The 20,195-nt window shown below is 38.8% G+C and overlaps 1 protein-coding gene across 2 annotated transcripts in view; it reads right to left on the bottom strand.

Moving 5' to 3' along the window:
- opn7b (opsin 7, group member b) overlaps nt 1–20,195 on the bottom strand; it is a 119,695-nt gene that overhangs the window by 58,714 nt on the left and 40,786 nt on the right. The window contains exon 1 of one of the 2 annotated variants that reach the window (XM_074644104.1): nt 16,271–16,592. The exons of the other annotated variant lie outside the window; for it this stretch is intronic. The gene's annotated coding sequence lies outside the window, so the exon portion shown is untranslated. Of the gene's footprint in view, nt 1–16,270; nt 16,593–20,195 lie in introns of those variants that run through there. 2 annotated transcript variants of the gene reach the window in all.

Below are 20,195 nucleotides of genomic sequence, written 5' to 3'. Positions count from 1 at the left end.
AGAGGGTGCACACAGGAGGTTCTTTTCATTTTTCATCTTCATGTCATCTGATCGTTTCAATACACAGATATTTTCACAACAATATGGCCATCTGGAATGAAGCTAGTGAGTGAGAGTGGTGTAAAAATGGTCGGCACATGTCGCTTTATTTCATGTACGTATCATAACAGCAGCTTGTATATCCGTCCTCGGTCCTAAGATTTCCCTTTTTTTATGACAAATACAGACTACCGCCACCTGCTGGTGTGGAGATTTATTTCCTCTCACGCAGGCTCAGAACGTACGTGCTAACTGGCCGTCAGCTGTAGTCTGCGCCAAGACAAAGGCAATGAGAGGTGAAGAAACAGGCGACCTTCGATGCTGCTGGTTCTCTGATGTCGGGTTGGTGTGTCTGGGCTTTCAGGGCTGCCCCCTTTTAGTTGATTAGTTGACTAATCTGTCATTTTGGTCTTAGTCAACAAAGATTTCTTTAGTCTATTAGTAATTTTTTTTATGATTTTTTCATGCTGAATGAATATTGTCCAAGACACTTATGAGCACATCTCTGGTAAACACACGATTTGGTGCTTTTGTGTGATTCTTCTGGAGAAACTCAGTTTACAGGTCTGTCGATTAAATCAACTAATCAATTAGTCGACGAAAATGTATGAGTGTTATTTGACTAAGAATTTCTTTTGTCAAGGACAGCCCTTCCCACAGTACTGTCATACAGTTCTGCTGCCTGACCACAGCCCAACAGTTATACAATGTATTGGGTTTCAGGTCGGGCTAGGGTTGTTGTGTTGTGTGCAGTTTATGGGTTTGAATGTCATTTTTTGATCATTCAAGCCAAATGCAAGTGTCACATCTTCCCTCCTACACGTGCAGCTAGACATATACAACTTAGTGTCGGTCCGTGTCTCTGAGAAATAATCACATTAGGAAACAGTCTTTCCATTCAGCCTACACCTGTCTCATACAGCCCACATACCAGCCTGCAGACACTGAATCACAGCAAACAGATTCACTTCACTAGTAACACGGTGTTGGACAAAAACAGCACTCAGTAGATTTCATGTGCATGCTGTCAGGTGTTGTGTTAAACGAAGTTGTTATTTCCTATTGAGGGAGAGTTTCAAAGCATTTCCACTTCAGAAGACTGTAGGAAGAGATTTGTCTGTCAGTGTCTACCATCATGAAAGCAACATCTCCAACTAAGCTCTCACTTTGAGGTTCTCACAAGTTTTAGTTCATTTAAGGATTGGTATTGACACTATGCATTATTAGCTCTCCAATCTCAGGGGAAGCCAAAAACTCTGACTGTCCACCAAGAATGTAATGGAGGGGTGAAGAGGGTTTTTAAGTCGCCCAGGGACCCATCATTTTGTATGTCGATGCAGCATAACTGGAGTTACAAGCTTTTCACATTAACTGGTGTGCTAGTGTATCTCACATACTGTATATACATTATGACTGTTTCATTCTTCATCTTTTAGTCTTTGTACTCTCAAGCCCCTCTACACCTCCTCAGTGCTTCATTCATCATCTGCATCTAATCAACAGATTCAACAGACAATGTCAACTTACACCTCCACCTTTTGATGTCTTTTTATCAGTAGTATCCACATTGTTTATTCCATTATCATAACAAGATCTAGTCTAGTCTACAGACATGCTTGCGGCTTGTAGGCACAGTGCTTTGAGCTAAATGCCAATGGCAGCAATGCAAACATGCTCACAAGGACAATGCCAACATTCTGATGTTAAGGAGGTATAATGTCGACAATGTTCAACATCTAAGTTAAGCGTGTTGGCATGGTAACATTGAGCTAATTATTACTAAACATAAAGCACAAATGGGGCTGATGGGAATGTGATTGGTTTAAGGTATTTAGCCAAAAGCTTAAAAAGATAAGTGTTGGACAAAATTAAATTTATGATGGCGCTAGATAAAAAGTGAGGGGATCATCAAGGGGGAAATGAAGGCTTTTACCAAATTTCATGGAGATCCAATAGCTGTTAAAGAAATGCACTTAAAACCACAAATGTCAACTTCATGGTGGCGCTAGAAGAAAGTCAGGGGATCACCAAAGTCAGTAAGATTCATCCTCTGGAAACCATCAAAATCTGTACAAATGTCAATCCATCAAATACAGTACAGGGGTCTCCAACCTTTTTTCCTCTGAGAGCTACTTTGACAAAATGAAAGTGTCCGAGAGCTACTCATACTTTATATTATTAGTAACATTTATTCACATTGCTCAGCTCCACCCAAATCAGCTGAATAAGCTTCTTTTGTGTGAACATTTAGAAAATGTTGATATCCAACACTCGCATTTTGACATCATCAACATCTTAAATTCAGCATGTGCATGTTTTTTTTCTGTATGCATTTCTTTACATTTTGAATGTGTCAAGCTCACACTATTAAATTCACGTCAGATTTATGTCATAGAAAACACTTATTTTACTTTTCCTTATTTTCTGACTGTCCACATATCACTGTATCACATCACTTCCCTTCACATTCCCTTCATCATCTGTAGTTCACATGCATGTATTACATGCCTTCAGTCTTTTTAACAGTTAGTTAAAGACAAGACAGCCAGCTGGGCCGTATCCCTGGAGTCAACCGACTCATCACACTGGATGGAAAACCATTTTTTGCACCTGTCTATGTCCCGTTCTAGACAGTGCAGACATTCTCCTTGCCACAGTATTAGCACCAAGTTGTATATCGGCGATAGCAGACATGATTTTTGTTTTACTTTTATGGTCCTTGAATAGTGTTTCAACCACCACAGTCATCACCTCTTTTACAATGCCGCCATTGGTGAAGGTTTTTTTGTGCTTCGTAAGCACTTTAATTGAAACCTTTGTTGCTGCGTTGGCCTTCTTTGTCGGTTTGGTAAACAGAGACTGTTGTCTTTTAAGCAGTGTTATCAGCTCCTTTACCTTCTCTGTTTGTAGACTGCTACCGGCCGGAAAGTCCCGTGGAAGTTGCCGTGGACTTTGGTGAAGTGGCGCTCGACGTTACATCTTCTACCGACTGACACGCTCACACCGCAGATGAGACACACAAACTTGTCTTTCACATTCGTGAAAAAAAACTCTGTTTCCCATTCCTCATGAAAATAGTATGTTTTATGCCTTATCTTGGCCTGGCCATTTTCCGCGGTCATTATCAAATCTGGTGTGTGCTTGCTAGCCTGCTAACATCTCCTAATGTTACGGCGTCACTGATGTAACCAAACTTGGCAGCAGCGTAACTCGTTTAATTGACAGCTGATTGGCAAATAATCAGTTTGTGTCAGAAGGGGGCGGGATGTCTGTGAATTGGATTGGATAGAAATTTAGGTTTACCAAGTGACTTTGTCTTATCAAATTTGTTTACATATTCTTTGAACCTTTAGCAAGCGACTCAGAAACGGGTCGCGAGCTACTGGTCGCGAGCTACTGGTCGCGAGCAAGCGACGTGTCGGAGACCACTGATCTAATAGCTATTGAGATGTTTCAGTCTGAACCAAAGTGCTAGAACGACAGACTGACATTGCCATCCATAGAGCGATGCTGTTTGCATGGCTAAAGAAATCAGTATCCAGTTATTTTCCCTCAGTATATTTTCTACACGATTGTGATGTTTAAGAACGGAAATGAAAGAGGCCCAGGCTATCTGATATTTTGAGGTTTCATAAACAAACAGCTTTCCAAGCAGCACAGTAGCACTGAGTGAACCACTCGGCTTCAGATATCTTCACAAATATTCACAATTGGGGTCAAAAGTTAACAGACTGCATAAACAAGCACTCTGCCCCTTATAATATTGGGTTTATTTTAGCATAGCCTTGCAACTCATTTAAACTCCCATTCCTTTCCTCTTTTAAAATTAGGATCTGTGAACCCGTTCTAGACACAGGGCTTTGCACAGGATTTGCACATCTCTGTGCAGGTTTTAGTGCTGGTTTCTATAAGCTTCTGAAATGTATTGGTTGCTGTAAGCTCTTAAAGTAATATTTATTGCATTTTCCTGAGCGTTATAAATCATTTTTGCTGGCCTGGAACTTAACTGTCGAGAATTCACCATAAAACTTGGTTGATGATGGATGAGATCAACATCAGGTAGACCAGTAGCCGGTAGCACCCTCATGTCTTAACTTTTGAGTATGCCATTCAGGCTCTACTATTCCTTCATTTAGCATGAGCCTTTTAGTCTTTTGTAAAACCACAACACCTCTTCCCCTGAACTTCTTCCTCTACCTTTGTATTTTCCTGCCAGGCATGCTCCTCTTCCTACCCTCCATCCTTCATACTCATCTTCTCGTCCTCTTACATTTTCTTTTCCCAATTCAAAATTCATTTGATGAGCTTGAAGTGTTAAGCACCTTTTTTTTTACTGCACCTCTTAAATGACTTGTCCTCTTGTTAGATTGTGTCATCCTCAGACCTGACACAGTGGCATAATCGTAGGTGTTGAGAGTACTGTAGCTTAGGATCTGTGTCAGGAAGACATGAGAGGCAGAGGGCCAGAGGGAGAGCAACACGGAGCGGGAGGCTGTGATGTAATCTTTTTAACAGACAAAGAAAGTCATGTAAGAGATGAGGAGAAGAGACGGCAAGAGATGTGTCCTTTTCCGCTAACTCAAACCTAAATCCATAGAGATGCTTAAATGAGTCATGAATCGGAGTGCTTGTGTGCGTAATACATGGGGGGGTTTGCAGTGTTTATTTAAATGTGGATGAATGTGCGAAGGTATTCTTGATTGTGGTTATTTGATCTACTATTGGTGGTCTTCTGTATTATGATTATGAAGGAGAATGCATGGCGACTATACTACTTTGTTGCTATGGATGCAACTTGGGAGCAAATGTGTCATCTTTCATGATTGCAAATTGATTTGCATTAGAGATACTGTGCTTTGATGATGCCAAGGCATCTGGTGAAATGTGGATGAGGAAGCAGTTATACAATAATAACAGTGGCACGGGATTGCGGCAAATGCACAGAACAAATGAGGAAAGCAGGAATAAGTGAAATATATATATATATATATATATACCAAATGCAAACATTTACAGTGAACAACTCATAAATATGCATTTAAGATTGTACTAATTCATGTTTTTGGCCATTTGTGAGCAGCGGAACAAGCTGTAAGCACTTTAGCATAATATCACCTTATCATTGATCACCTGACAATTAAAAGTCCAATATTCACTCTTCTTTTAGCTCTAATTTGGTCTCCACCAACTGAGCTGCATGCGCTGTGCTATTACTTTGCAACTAAATGACTAAAAAAGAAAAACATTGAGCTTTTGAGAGGGATAAAGGAAGCTTGAGGAGAAGGAAGAGGAGGTAAAAGGCATAAAGTATGTTTTATGACATCCAGACTAGAGCTAACATTATTAGTTTGTGAATCGATTGAAAGAATAATAAGCCAAATATTCTCTTGTTCAAGATTCTTAAATGAGAGAATTTGATGCTTTTCTTTGTCATTTATCATTGTAAACTGAATATCTTTGGGTTTTGGATTTCTGGTAGAACAAAGCTAAACATTTGAAGATTTGAAAATGTCATCATGGGCTCTGGCAAGTTGTGATGGGTATCTTTTCACTATTTTTGCACATTTCATAGACATAAAAATAATTTGCAGATGAACTTATAACGAAAAAAAACATTAGTTGCTAATCCAAATGTTTGACCTGGAGCCAGAACTGTTTGTTTGCGATGAACTTCCCCTCCTCCGTGCTTGGCTGGTCCTCCACAATGTATTTGATATGTGATGCAAAATAGTTGAGAACCTCTGAATTAGCATTACAGTTAAAAATAAATAGCTCTTAGGGTGATTGATTGATAGATAAGCTTTAATCAGGTAATTAACCAAACTATACGGTTTTACGGTAAATATTATTTCACAAACAAAACCTTGAAGTGCTTCATAGCACAGAGAGAAAAGTATGAACAAAAAGCATAGAATAACAGCACAAGTTCAGAAAAATGTTCTTGCTTGCAGACAAGACTCTGTATGCTGCAGCTGTTAAAGATGTGATAATCGGTGATAATCAGTGCCAAGTCTAACAGCATTTTGTCAATTGCCAATCCAATTATACTCATTGCTGGCAGTGTGGTTTGATATTTGTATCCAACGGGGCCGTAAGGGGTTGTTTGACCGAAATGTCACACCTGTGGAGAGTGTAGGCACCGTTTAATTTGTGTATCTGCGTGTGTTTTTATGCATTTATTAGTGTGGTGGTCTCTGTTGGTGTAAGAGTATGTTCATGTTGTTCTTACAGTCTAAGCTGGGAGTGACAGCCTCATACATAATGTATGCAGTACATGAGGATAAGGATAGCTGACATTTGGTTGCTTGTCATTCAGAATATATCTACCCCGGGGGAATGACCATGCTCGCAGATAATCACACACGGGTATTTATACTCACACACATACTGTACCGAAGCCAAAGCGTATTTGTCTTCAGGGTACTGTAAATGGCAGATGTCCCTGTCAGAGTCAAAGGCTCTATTCAGCTTGGAGGCGAATCACCCAATCTGTGTGTAACATCATTAAACAATTGTTCAGCTTCCCATCTCTAACATATTACACAATGCTCTGAATAGTGCATATACAGTATGGGTTCAGAGGGGTTCACAGTTTTCTAACATGCTGTTAATTTCACAGTCAAATATCTGATGTTTAATCTGAGGACCTAAAATGCTTATTTTCAGGTGCATACTTGTATTTTGGGTTGCTACGAGAACATGTTTACATGCTTTAATGTTAGAAAAACGCTTTACTTTTCTCATACCGGCAGTGCTGCAGCACCTCTTTTCACCCTCTGTCTGAAACACTCTGTTTGAGCCTCTTTGGAAGTTTGGTGTATCGACAAAAATTAGGCAGAACATTAGGTGTTATGACAACACTACATTACCCTTATTACTCCACATACAACCAGACCATTATACAAATTCATGTAGTCTACTGAAACACACACAGCATAGTATAGACCAGGGGTGCACACACTTTTTCAGCATGCGAGCTACTTATGACCAAATCCGATGAAAAATGAAAAATGACCAAGTCAAAATGATCTACCTACTATAAAAATGCAAAACATATATTTATTTATAAATATATTGAGTATTCTTTATATGTACAATATATGTTGGTGTACCTTGCATAACTGCATGAACCCATATTGTACAATATAACTCTACATTTTTTGTCATTACCTTACTCTGATGACTTGCATTGAATGGAATCAGCCAGGGATGCATAGTCCGGACAGTAGCTGCTGATAGCCAGCCTCAAGCACACTTCCAAATGATCATCAGTCAAGGTGGAACTGTATTTGGATTTAATAATCTTCATGTGGGAAAAGGCTGACTCGCATAAATAAGTGGAGCCGAATAATGCAGTCAAGGAGGTAGCACATTTCCTCATGTTGAGGTACTTTTCCTCTGTGAGTAAGTTCCAGAACTGTCCATGAGCCCTGGACTTAAGCTGAATGTCAGCTTGTAGTGTCAAAATCTCATCCTCCACTCCAGATGAGTTCAGGTGAAACAGTGTTGCAATTTTTGATGCAAGTGAATCAGCCTCAGCATCTTCCCGAAAAGGGTAGCACATGAATGTAGCGACTGGCTCCAGTAAAACAAAGTCTTGAAAGCGTCTGTCAAACTCTGACAGACAGTTCTCAATCTGCTCTGATAGGCTGACGTCTATTTTTTTATTTTTTATTTTTTATTTATTTTTTTTTAAAAAAATGTAATTTTTTTTTAATGCCATGCGATCTACCCACACTACCTTTGCGATCGACCGGTAGATCGCGATCGACGTATTGGGCACCCCTGGTATAGACAAACACACGCGCACACACACAAACAAACAAATAACTTTCCTTCGGAGTCACAGAGAAAGCCACTGCTTAGCTGTTGGAATCACACTTTCATTTTAAACTGGCTGTAGAGAGAGACACCAAATGATGCCATGAAAAAAACATTAATACTTATAGTATAGTATGCCATGAAAAAAAAATCTAAATATAGTAGGTCATAAAAACTCATAGAATGTCTTAAAAATGTCATGAAAAATGTCATAGTATTGTATGCCATTTAAATGTTGTAAATCTATAACAGTATAATATAATTCCTTAGAAAATGTCATAGTAAAGCATGTCATGAAAAAAGTCATTAAAAAGTCATATTAAAGTATGCCATAAAAATAAAAAATCATAGAATAGTATGTCTAAAAGTGATTAAAAAGTCATGGTTATAAAAAAATTAATCATACAAAAATTATAGTGTAGTACATCAAAAAAAGTCATGAAAAATCAAAGTATATTATGTCCAAAAAAGTCATAGTATAGTATGTCAGGAAAAGTAAGAAAAAAGTCATAGTAGTTTGTCGAAAAAAAGTCATATAGCATGTCGAAGAAAAAGTCATAGTATAGCATGTCAAAAAAAGTAATTTCATAGTATGTCGAAAAAAGTTCGAAAATTGTCATTGCATAGCATGTCGAAAAACTCAAAGTATAGTATGTAAAAAAAAAAAAAAAATCAGAAAAAAGACACAGTATATTATCTCAAAAAAGTCATAGTATACTACATCATAAATAGTCATAAATAAAGTATATTATAGTAATATAGTGTAGTATTTCATAAGAATTGTCTTAAAAATGTCATAGTATTTAATGCCATAAATTTGTCATAAAAAACCACACAGGCCTTAAAAATGAACTAACCCTCAATAAGGATCAAACCCACAACCTCTGACTCTCCAAGCTAGCTTGGAGCTATTGTCTATTTGGCCCAATCCCAAAGTTCGCACTCACAGACTCACAGACTTTGAGGCCCATTCCCACAAAGACCTTGAGGGTTTAAGGCTGTCAAGTCGTCAAGTCCTTAAAGGCTCTCTTGCAGACATTTTGAACCCTTTTCAAAGTCCGCATTTCTGCAGACTTTGCCTGAGGGAATTACCCACAATTCATAGCGTTGTGACGTTAAACACAAGGTTGCCAGGGGAAGCCCACAGGCATAAAAAAAAAAAAAGATTAATAAAGAGGATGGCACATGGGTGTCTAGCCAGGCATATTTCAATTTACACAGATAATAGGAAAGGAGAAGAATATTCAGGATTTTAGATGGAATATAAAAACACATGAAATCAGTGGTATGCTAGCATTAGACTATGTTCCACACCTGGTTCATTCATCAACCAGTTCTTTTAATTTTCCTTAATGAAGTTTGACAAAAACAAGTAAATTGTTTTTTTTGACAATTAGCCTGAAGACGTTCAAATAGGCAGTAAAATACGAAAAATAAAAACGGTAACGTGACATGTTGCCAGAAAGTGCTGTCCCATTTATATTTATACCATTTCAAGCCCTTGCAGCCTCTCACACTCCATTTACCCTTTACCAGGTGTCATCAGTCAAGTCCCTGAGGGTTCAGGGTTTAAGGCCTTAGGGGGGGATATTGGGATTGGGCCTTTCCTTTTGACACAGGAAAGTTGACTTGCCCCCAATAAGGATCAATCTCACAACCACAGACTCTCCAGTCTTCCTCTGCAGTCTTATAACAGCCTGAGCTATACTATAGTACCTCATAAAATTGTCATGAAAAAAAGTCATAGTATAGTTTGCCACAAAAATGTCATAAAAAGTCATTGTATAGTATGCCATAGAAATGTAATACAAAATGTCCTAGATTTGTATGTCATTAAAAAGTCATAGTATAGTAGCCTATGCCTTAAAAACACAATATAGTATTCCTTATGTAACAACAGTGGTTATGTTTGCAAAAGAATTTCCGCTTTTTAAAATAAATTCTTGTGAGGGTTCGGAATGCTAAATGTAGCGGTTACGGACAGGATCCAACCCCACAATCCTGGCCACTGGGCCCACACCACGCCACTGAGATTAACTAGCCTTTGATAAGAATTGAACCCACAGCCTCAAACTCTCCATGCAGTCCTCTACCATCCTTAGCTACTGGATGATACAATTCAGCTCTTTCTCTATGTGCATTAAACTCTTTCCTTTGGTCATATTCCTTGAAAATGAACTAGCCCCCGATAAGGATCGAACCCACAACCCCGAACTCTCCAAGCAGTCTTCTAACAGCCTGAGTTATTAGATCACACAGTTCTTTTCTCTTGCCTTGAAAACTAACTGGCTCTCATAAGAGACCAAAACCACAACCTCAGACTCTCCAAGCAGTCTTCTAACAGCCTGAGCTATTGGATGACACAGTTCAACACAGTTTCTCTGAGCACATTTAACTCTTTCCTTTGGACACGGGCCTTGAGAGTTAGCTCTCCGTCAATAAGGATCAAACTCAATACCTCAGACTCTCCAAGCACTCATCTAACAGCCTGAGCCAACTTTAGTATGTCATAAAATTGTCATGTAAAAATTAATAGTATAATATACCATAAAACAAATTGTTAATATTGTATAACATGAAAGGTCATAGTATAGCATGCCATACAAATGTAATTAAAAAACTTCATAGTAGGCCATGAAAATGTCATAGCTTTGTATGTCATCAAAAAAGTCATTGTATAGTATGCCTTAAAAAAATCATTATAGTATATGTCATTAAAGAAAAGTCATAGTATTGAAGAAAGAATGAGTTGATATAAAATACATCACAGCTTACATCTTCTTGTATGGAGATGAAAGGTGAAGGCATTTATTTAACTATTATGTTTAAGTGATGTCAGATTGCTATTATATTACAAAAAATATATTTATTTTTTTCTCTTTTTTGACTTATTATTCAGAACCTACAGAAACCTATAGAAAGGACAAAAAAACATGATTTTCAAACATTTACTCCATCATGAATCCATGGCATTGCATTACAAGAAAGGACTATAGGTTAACTACCAAAATCACCAAGATCTATTATAAAAATGCCTTGTAATGACTGTATAGGCAGAACGGCAAACATCACATAAATAAGAAGTGGATAGGAGAGGACAGAAAGCACAAACACAAACACAGACATCCCTGAAGTCACAGAATGACAATGAAGATATTAAATTACAGTACAAAGCACTGTGTGGGACAAAATCTCTTGTCCCTTCCTCAAAAGACAGCAGATGGTTGGTTGAGCAAGAACATTAATCTTCTGCGTTTCTTTGTGCGTTTGTTCTCATGTTCTCAAACTATCCTTTCACAAGAGGAAAATACAAAGAGGTAGAGTATGGATAGTGATACGTGCAAGGCATACCTGATGATTGGGAATGAGAAGGACTGTAAATGGTACGTTTTTCATCACTTGAAGGACAAATTGGTTTTCCAACATAAAGACTCCTTTGTCAAACAGATTCTGAACTGCTTTTTTTAATGTATAAAACTCTTGAGTATTGTTACTTTAAATGTTCAAAGAGGCAACCAAGGGTGCAAATGCACACACTATTCTTCAGCTGTAAAGAATGCGCTGTGCACTTCAAGTTCAGTGTAGTTCATCATCATCATCCATGAGGCCTGTCCTGTGACTCCTGTTGATTTATAACAGGGAGAAGATGTTTGATGCCATCTTACCCCGGAGCCTTACATGTATTTCTTAAAGATAAACCTTTCTGATAAACTGGAAGTCAAAGACTGCTCTATTTAAATGTGAGAGCACTTATTGTCTCCTTCATTGGGGAAGTTGCTTGGCTCATTACAAGATCACAAATCTAAAATCAAGACAAATAGAAGCAACCACATTCAGAGTCATATCGCTTAATGAGCAGAACAAAACCACAAAAGGAGAGCAAAACTTGCCAGTGCATGTGCATATCTGCATGCATTTATAAGCCAAACAATACGATACATCCAGCTAGGGCTGCCTCTTAGTTTATAAGTCGACTATCTGTCGTTTTGGTCTTAGTCGACTATGATTTCTTTAGTCGATGAGTCGTTTTTCTGTGCTTTTTATCATTTTGAATAAACTCATCTCTAGTAGATGAAGAGGGTGTGAGGTTTCACATCCAAAAAACAATTCAACAGGTGCTGGATCAAAAAAATCAAGGTAAGAGTCAAACAGAAGATCCGCACACTGTATTAAAAAGCTCCCAGCAAGTTTAGTTGTGCAATGTTTCAATCTACAAGACACAACACAAGATATAAAGTGGTACTTTTATGCGATTCTTTGTGGAGAAACTCAGTTTTACAGATCTGTCAATTAAATCAACTAATCGATTAGTCGACTAAGAATTTCTTTGGTCGAGGACAGCCCTACAGTACATCCAGCTGTACTTCAGACATCAATTCATCGGTAGATCATAATCTTCTTGAAGAAGAGCCAGCTATCACTTTCCTTTTTGCATATTATGATACTTTCTGTACCCCAGTCCTTGAAACATGAGCTCTCATTTGTTGTTTTCTCATTAATTTAACATTCTCTATCACTTGAGAACAATATTTTTTTCTCTTCAAATTATAGGTTTTACACATTTGAAACTCCTAAAATCTCTTTAACTTGTGCAACACAATCTGCACTTAGCAGCTAAAGTTACAGTACATGTATGTAACACATATACACACGCACATTGTTAGGGTCTCTAACATTGTCCTGCATGATTGTTCTGACTCAAAAAGCTTGACCCAGCATGCTAACAATGTGAGAGCTTTCACTTTAACACTTGAGGTGTAATATGAGACCACAGACAATGGTGTCAGTCTTTAGTAATACACAGTAGCGGCTGTAGGCAAAAGTGTGCAAAAGACCAAAAGTAATTCACTACCCCTACATATCATTTTCAGTTTTCCCATAGAAAGTGGGAAAAGACGGAGCTCAAATGATGGACATTGTGTCAATTTAAGTGAATGAATGAGAAATTGAACCAGATCCACAGTCACAGTCTGGTGTTATGGTTTGTTTCATAAGTCGACGGATGGATAACCCTCTCTGCGTGGTGTTATAAAAGAAGTTGTGTGTGAAGGTAACGCGTGCATGTGTGACTATCTGCCCACACTGAAACTATAACGAATGTTCATTCATTATGCACTCCTACACACTATGTCACTGACCTCTTCCATTGATGTCTGAGTACAAAGATGAAAATAAGGAGTGTGTGTACATCGTGTGCATGTGTGTGCTCGTCAATGTAGGCACTTCCTAACCATGATTAATGATGAACTATTTTTTTCTGGAATTTGAGCATATTTCGCAACTCCATATGTAGTTCAAATTATTGTGTTTTGAGTATTTTTCAAGTACACATGACAAGAAACCGGGAGCAAAGGCAGAAACAGGGCTATTATCTGGAATAGCATGACACACATGATGTAACCACCACAGAGCAAGAACACACACACAGCCAGCGGTCAGTGGTCTTATAAAACATCACCTTCCTAAGTCAAAGCTATATGGGAGTTCTCCTTCATCTGCTCCATAAACCTGATTAATTGTGGAATCACCCGCACAGGTACACCGCTGCACAACGCCTTCCCTCCCTCCCACACTGATGTGGGAACTGCTGCTTACAATAACACCTCCATACTGTCAGACAGTGGGACTAACTGGGTTATATCACCCTCCACATGGAAACATCAAGTGGACACAGGCATGCAGTCATACAACTGTACCAAACATACAGTACAGCGCACACGGAAGCATCCTCGCATAATACTGTTCGTACGGCGGCGACCATTAATTATCATTATCGATTAATCAATTAGTCGATAAAATGTGAGAAAATAGAGAAAAACAGCAATCCCAATTCACCAGAACCCTAGATGATGTCTACATTAGAGCTGCAACTAATGATTACTTTCATTGTCAATTAATTTGACAATTACCTGATTCATAATTTGGTCTATTAAATATCATAAAATAGTGAAACATCAGTTTCCCTAGAGCTAAAGATAACGTTCAAAACATCTTATTTTGTTAAATTTGTAAGGGATGATGTACAGGGCGATGCGTGACCGGCTCGCTGTAACGGGTACTTAGAGATCATAACGGCGTCCATAGCAACGGTCTGTTATAAAAAGCAGCGGTCGTCTATAAAGAAATAACAGTATAGCGTAGAATGCTGTAATCAACCGATCAGAATCAAGTATTCAAGAAAGCCGTGTAATAAACACTGATATAAAACAGCAAAAGCAGCAAATCCACATTTGAGAAGACATAATCAGCCAATTTTTGGCATTTCTGCTTATGAAATGACTTCATGACTTATTTGCTTAATAATTTTCTGTTCGTAAACTAATCATTTCAGCTTTAATCTATATTGTTTGTTCTTGACCAACAATCAGAAACCCAAAGATATTCATTTTAAGGTGGTTTAAAACAGAGAAAAGCAGACAATCCTCACATTTGAGAAGCTTGAACAAGCAAATGTTTGGTATTTTCATTTCATATTATCCATAATCACAAATGATTCGTGATTACCTTTCTGTCCATCAAGTAATTGATTAATTGACAAACAGTTTATGCACTAAAGATATCTGATGTGTTAAACTCAGTGATGGGGCGTCCTGGGCTGCAAAATTAAGACATTATACAACTATAACGTCACCAGTTTAGCTCTGAAAGGATCTTTGTCACATGTCATCCACTATCTATTTCCCAATGTTCCTTATAGTTCTCTGCTGCAAACAAACAAACTAATAAAGACGGTATCCAGGGAATGATAAATACACAACATACACTATGCAACAGGGTTCTTTTGAGGACCTGAACATCATGTGAATCAATAAAAAAATTGGCAGAAAACAGATTTCCCACAGCAATGCTGGCTGCAGAGTTTGACAAAGCTTGGTCTCTCATGTTGGATATCGGATGTGGCTTGATGCTTGATTATTATCATGACTAGCAGGCCCACTGTAGAATACCAGTATTATAGGATGTTTGGATGTCTGGTCCTCAGCCTAATGAGACATACATCCTCCTCAAATAATCTCATGGCCTTGAGTAACGCAGTCAAGCAACTGGAGTCCCGTCATTCATGCTCTAACTATTGCAATCACACAAGTGGTTTGATTTCTCAGTCTGAAATGTTTGTTTTTTTATAACAGATTGAACACTAAGTACCTTCCATAAAGCTTTATTCCTGCTCTGATTAAATTAGAGAACAAAAATCCTTGAAGGCAATCACATTTAAATCAGTGGTGTGTGCACTAAGAACCATGCTTTTGTGTTATTCAACAGTTTAACTGTGCAGCATGAATACTAAGCAGAATCAATTTGATAAATCAAATTAATATCTATTCAGTTCAGGCAGCAGTTCAGGCAGCTAATCACTTAGAGTGCATTTCCAAAATTAAATAATTACCCTTAAAATTAATGAAATCATTAAAAAGCTCAGAAAAGCAGCTAAACTGTGTTATTGATGAAAATGAAACCATTTTGATTAGCATCTCAATGCCCATTAAGGAGCTCTATGCTTATGTGAAGTGTTTGTGGTTACATATGCGATGTAAGTTCATATAACTAACACGTAAAAGCGGATCACATACAGTATGATGATGCAACAGCAGAGAGTGCTTCAGATAGTTCACCTTTCAAAGGCAACATGCGTATGCAGGAAAGCTGCTGAGAGACATTTGATTATCACTATTTGTCTTTATGAGAGTCTCAATTACAAACTTTAATTGCAACTTCCCTCGTCCTCTTATAGCAAAGGAGCAACAGGCAAAAGCAAGTCACATATGGGACAGGGAACCACTTAGTTGCCTGTTAATTGAGCTTTTAAACAGTTTATGTAGTTTGAAAACCACTTTCTAGGATGACTCACACTTCACATCTATATAAAGCACTTACTGCACAATATGTGCCGGTCAAATGTAGTTCATTTAGTGTAAATCAACGTGAGAGGACTGCTATGGTCATGGCTAATGCAATCCACATGACAAACTCCAAGTAACTTTCACTCAATAAACTGTACAGTACAACATATTTGGTTAACCGTCAGCACACGTGTGCTTAATAGAGGCTGAAGCTTAATCTGGTTAAGCATGAAAACAATCAACTGCCTTTTACTGCTGACAGATAATAATGTTATGTACAATCATCACATGGACGCAAGAGCCAGGAAGAAATAGCATAGGGGTCATCACTTGATATAGGCAAGTCCAGTTGGATGTTTGTGCACACAAAGCAGGTCAGACCAGACACAATAAACAGTGAAAGTAGAGCCTGGGAAAAACGCACCGTGATCTACTGTGCTACTCAGTTTCAAGTTTGCTTTTCTAAATTAACAGCATCTAAAAACTCATCAGAGTAAATGATCTTCTGAGAAACAAACATATACGAATCCCAAAACAACACAGCATATAAAACACTTTGTTCTGCTTACCTTAATGAGAGGGTATGCCAGAGATGTCTGGGGTTCATGGGCATTGAGTCAAGTCCAGAGCAAAACTGGTCAAACCTTCATCACCAGCGTGTGGCAACACCATAACCAGAGCAGTTGAACACAGACTTGTGCGTATAGCCACTGGGAAACTCGCTACGGACTCAGGCACTCCCTCACACACACAGTCACTGAGCGAGAGGACCCACTCGTAGTCAGCAGCAGCCAGGGCAGCTGTGCTGAGGGAGATCCAAGAGGCGACAGATAGAGACAGACATGCTGCTGCCTTGTGCTGCTGGTCTCTCTCTCTCTCTCTCTCTCTCTTTATCAGCCTGCAGCTCCCTCTCTCTATTGCTCTTCTCTCTCTCTACTTAAATCTCTTCCCTGTACACACATGCATTCTCAACACTGCACCGCACCCCCTCCTCTCTCTCTCTGACACACACACACACACACACACACATGCACACACACCTCTGCCAGTCTCAGCCTTTTATGTTTGTTTTTTTTCTTCACACAGCATGCTCTCGCTGTAGATCTCTGCATGCAGAATCTTTCAAAGGGTTTTAATATCTCAACCAGTCTTTAGTATATAGTACACTTGTTCTTCAAATTGCCTGAACTACAGTCCTTTTATTCTCACATCTTTACCTCAGCCCCTGGACATAAAGTCATGCACTCTCTTGATAGTATTTCTCTTTGCTGCACAATCCCAAGTGGACCCCTCATATCAATTTTGAATGTACAGTATACACTATGTGCAGTGTATAGGAGAAGTAGAGCTACCGAAGAGTGAAAGACAGCAAGATAACAGTGAAGAGGCAAAGGGGAAATGACATGATACAAAATGGATATCTGGATGTGGAGAGTTCTGCAGGGTGAGGTGGAGACAGGGGCACGGGTTTGGCTTTGAAGTGCAAATGAGAGCAAAGTGTCATGGTTAATCTTCGCTAGCGAGCACAGTTTTTTTTTTTTTTTGCCACCAGCAAAGGCACACTGGTGTGTGTACACCCTTGCTCCCTAGTCCATTTCAATGCAATTTCACAACACACTGGAGGATCTACTTGGAGCATTATTCATAGCGAATACAGAAACAAAAGACTTCAGTCTCCATTCCTTGGTTGCACACACAGGAAATGGATGAATGTGTGACCTCGAAAAAACGCAATTAATATGTGCTGTATAATGAAAATGGTAGTAATTTTGCATCCATTCATGTATATATTTGAATGTAGAAATATGCCTTCATTCAGTGAAGAGCTGTTCAAGTGGAATAAATCAGAGAGAGATAGAAAAAACGGGGGTGGGGGCAAAGCAGCAGCCAATCATCATTCACATAATTTGATAGCTTTAATATCAATATTGTGAAAAGCTATATTCATACAGATATTACATGGGTGGTTTTAGTAATATTACTTACCAGTAAAATCTACTTTATCAGATTGTTACATTTATAAATGTTGTACATGTTAAAACTGGAAAAAAAACTAATTGTGACCAATTCAATGTACAAAAGGAGAACATGTTTGTTGGGGATTTTTGAGAAACTCGCAATCCATTTCATCCATTCTTTATAATTTTCAATGCTTTAGAATAGATTTTATTGAGTTTCAGTTTTATTGAGAGTCAAAGCATACGACATGGGTTTCTGACGTGGGATTTCTGGCTGGTCAGGCAGAGAGAAAACGTCACAGAATGCATCAGAAATCCACAGTGCATATAGAGCACATCAGACAACGCCTAGGTGCGAGAAAAAAAATCACCACGAACAAAGCATTATTTGTTTAGGCTAAATTTATTAACTAGAGCATTCACAATAATTACTCAAAATCAGCCCGGGGGAGGCATGTAGAAACAGCTGTTTAGAATGGTTTCTTTGTTCTTACTTGGCTACCTTGTGTTTGGCAGGTCGCTACCACGGAGTCGTTCGGTCAGGGAGTTGTCCGTGTTTTTACCTTACAACTTTAACCCTTTCACAGTGTGTTTTCAGTTCATGAATGTTAATTGTAACATTTCGGTCTCCTAAAAATTGCAAATGCACAAACCTGTCTGTTGCTTTCTGCTTGTGTGAAAGCCGTGTCCATGGCATAATTGTGTGAAATATTATATTGAGGTGTGTTATGTAAGCAGGCTTGTGAACCTTCAATCTATATCCCTTGAGCTGAATATCTCACCTTGCGTTTAACACAGAATGACATTGTAACTGTCAGAAGCACATCTGGTGAACGGACAGACAAGTGACCCAGCACCTCATACGCACACGACAACTCAAGGACAAAACAAGTGTGATCACAGAACAATGCTTTACATTTTTTTCACTCTCCTTAATTGAAAAGGTGCTCTATACGATTTTCAGCACATTATTATAGCCTAGCAGCAAACAACTATTTGTTATGTAAAGATATAGAGGAGTAATGTCTACCTGAGTAGAGAATGAAGTCACTCTCTCTCTCTCTGTGTTGTAATCAGAGCTTCTCCTTGCTTTGTTGACATTGCCGGGCCGGCTGTGTGTGCTTTTAGTGCATGTTCTCGCATGGCTCTCTCATGGCTCTCTCATACGGCAGTTACAGCTGATAACATTGTCCCGACCAACAACGTTGTTACGGATGTATAGCACCCACCCTCCGGTTCCCCCTCAGGTTAACACTGTTAGCTCTTTCAGCACTTTTACCATTGTTTTCAGTGTTAGCACTGTTAGCACCATTAGCTGTGAGCTGCTGGCTCAGCCGTTGCCATGTTGAGAGTCGTGCAGAGGCAATAGAAATGTTCCCAATCTTGCATTTTGCACCTTTAACTGACTTAAAAATTTAAAAGTCATGCTAAGAGACCAATGAGAAAGCTGCAAAAGATTTTGATTAGGGCTGTCAAAGTTAACGCGATAAGAACACGTTAACTCAAATTCCTTTTAACGCCACTAATTTCTTTAACGCATTAACACAATCAATCTTTCGGAGGTTGTAGCGGGCTCAGTTTGAAAGCTAGAGTGAATATACTGGCATCATATGAAACTAGAAAACCTAAGGAATCCATTGGTACCATGTCATACTAGCTTGTCGCAAACTTACTCTTAATTTTGGTGAGGAAAAACTGGCATGGTTTTCAAAGGGGTCCCTTGACCTCTGACCTCAAGACATGTGAATGAAAATGGATTCTATGGGTACCAACGAGTCTCCCCTTGACAGACATGCCCACTTTATGATAATCGCATGCAGTTTGGGGCAGGTCATAGTAAAAGAGAGAATACGACTCCTGAAACTGACGCAGAAAGAAGACGCATCACTGTGTTGGAGCTGTTCAAACTACAGAAACACTCACAATGTAGAGGTGGAGAGTGGAGGGTCTTCCCTAACAAAAGAGCTCAGCTTGCAGAGAGCACTTTAAACTGACAACAGACCAGTTTAATGTTGTCCTGTCATTGTCCCACAAGTAACTCATGAAACGAATGTTAATGCTAGCTGTCGTGAAGAAGTGCAGTGTGGCAACATCAGGTTGTTGAGGTGGATGAAACACGGTGGAGTTGAGTAAAGAAAGGATCAGATTTTGATCTGCTTTACTTTAGCCGATACCGTGCCATTAAAATATGACCGGAGAGGCCTCAATACCCCTCGGGACATCTCTATTGTTTAATATATTGAATTAGTCATTTCTAATTCTCAAAGTGCACATACAGTGAACCAGTGTGAGCAGAAGCAATGCAAGTCCATCTAAATAAACTGAGAAACAGACTCCTCTCCACTGTGTTCATTCCACCAAACTCTTAAGGCATTGCGGCCGAAAACATTTGCTTAAAGACATTGAAGAGGAGTCACGCAACTTATTCCTTAAACAGAAACGGTTTGATTTCCACAGAAAATAGTTACTAAAAGAGTTACTTCTGTGACTTAGCAGGGGTTCTGGCATTGTGTGCCTTTTGACACAGTGAAGGGGA

Source organism: Sebastes fasciatus, chromosome 8 (assembly GCF_043250625.1).
Source record: "Sebastes fasciatus isolate fSebFas1 chromosome 8, fSebFas1.pri, whole genome shotgun sequence".
Classification (NCBI taxonomy): Eukaryota; Metazoa; Chordata; class Actinopteri; order Perciformes; family Sebastidae; genus Sebastes; species Sebastes fasciatus.
Note: the sequence above shows the minus strand (reverse complement) of the source record. Positions and strands in the feature narration are given on the sequence as shown.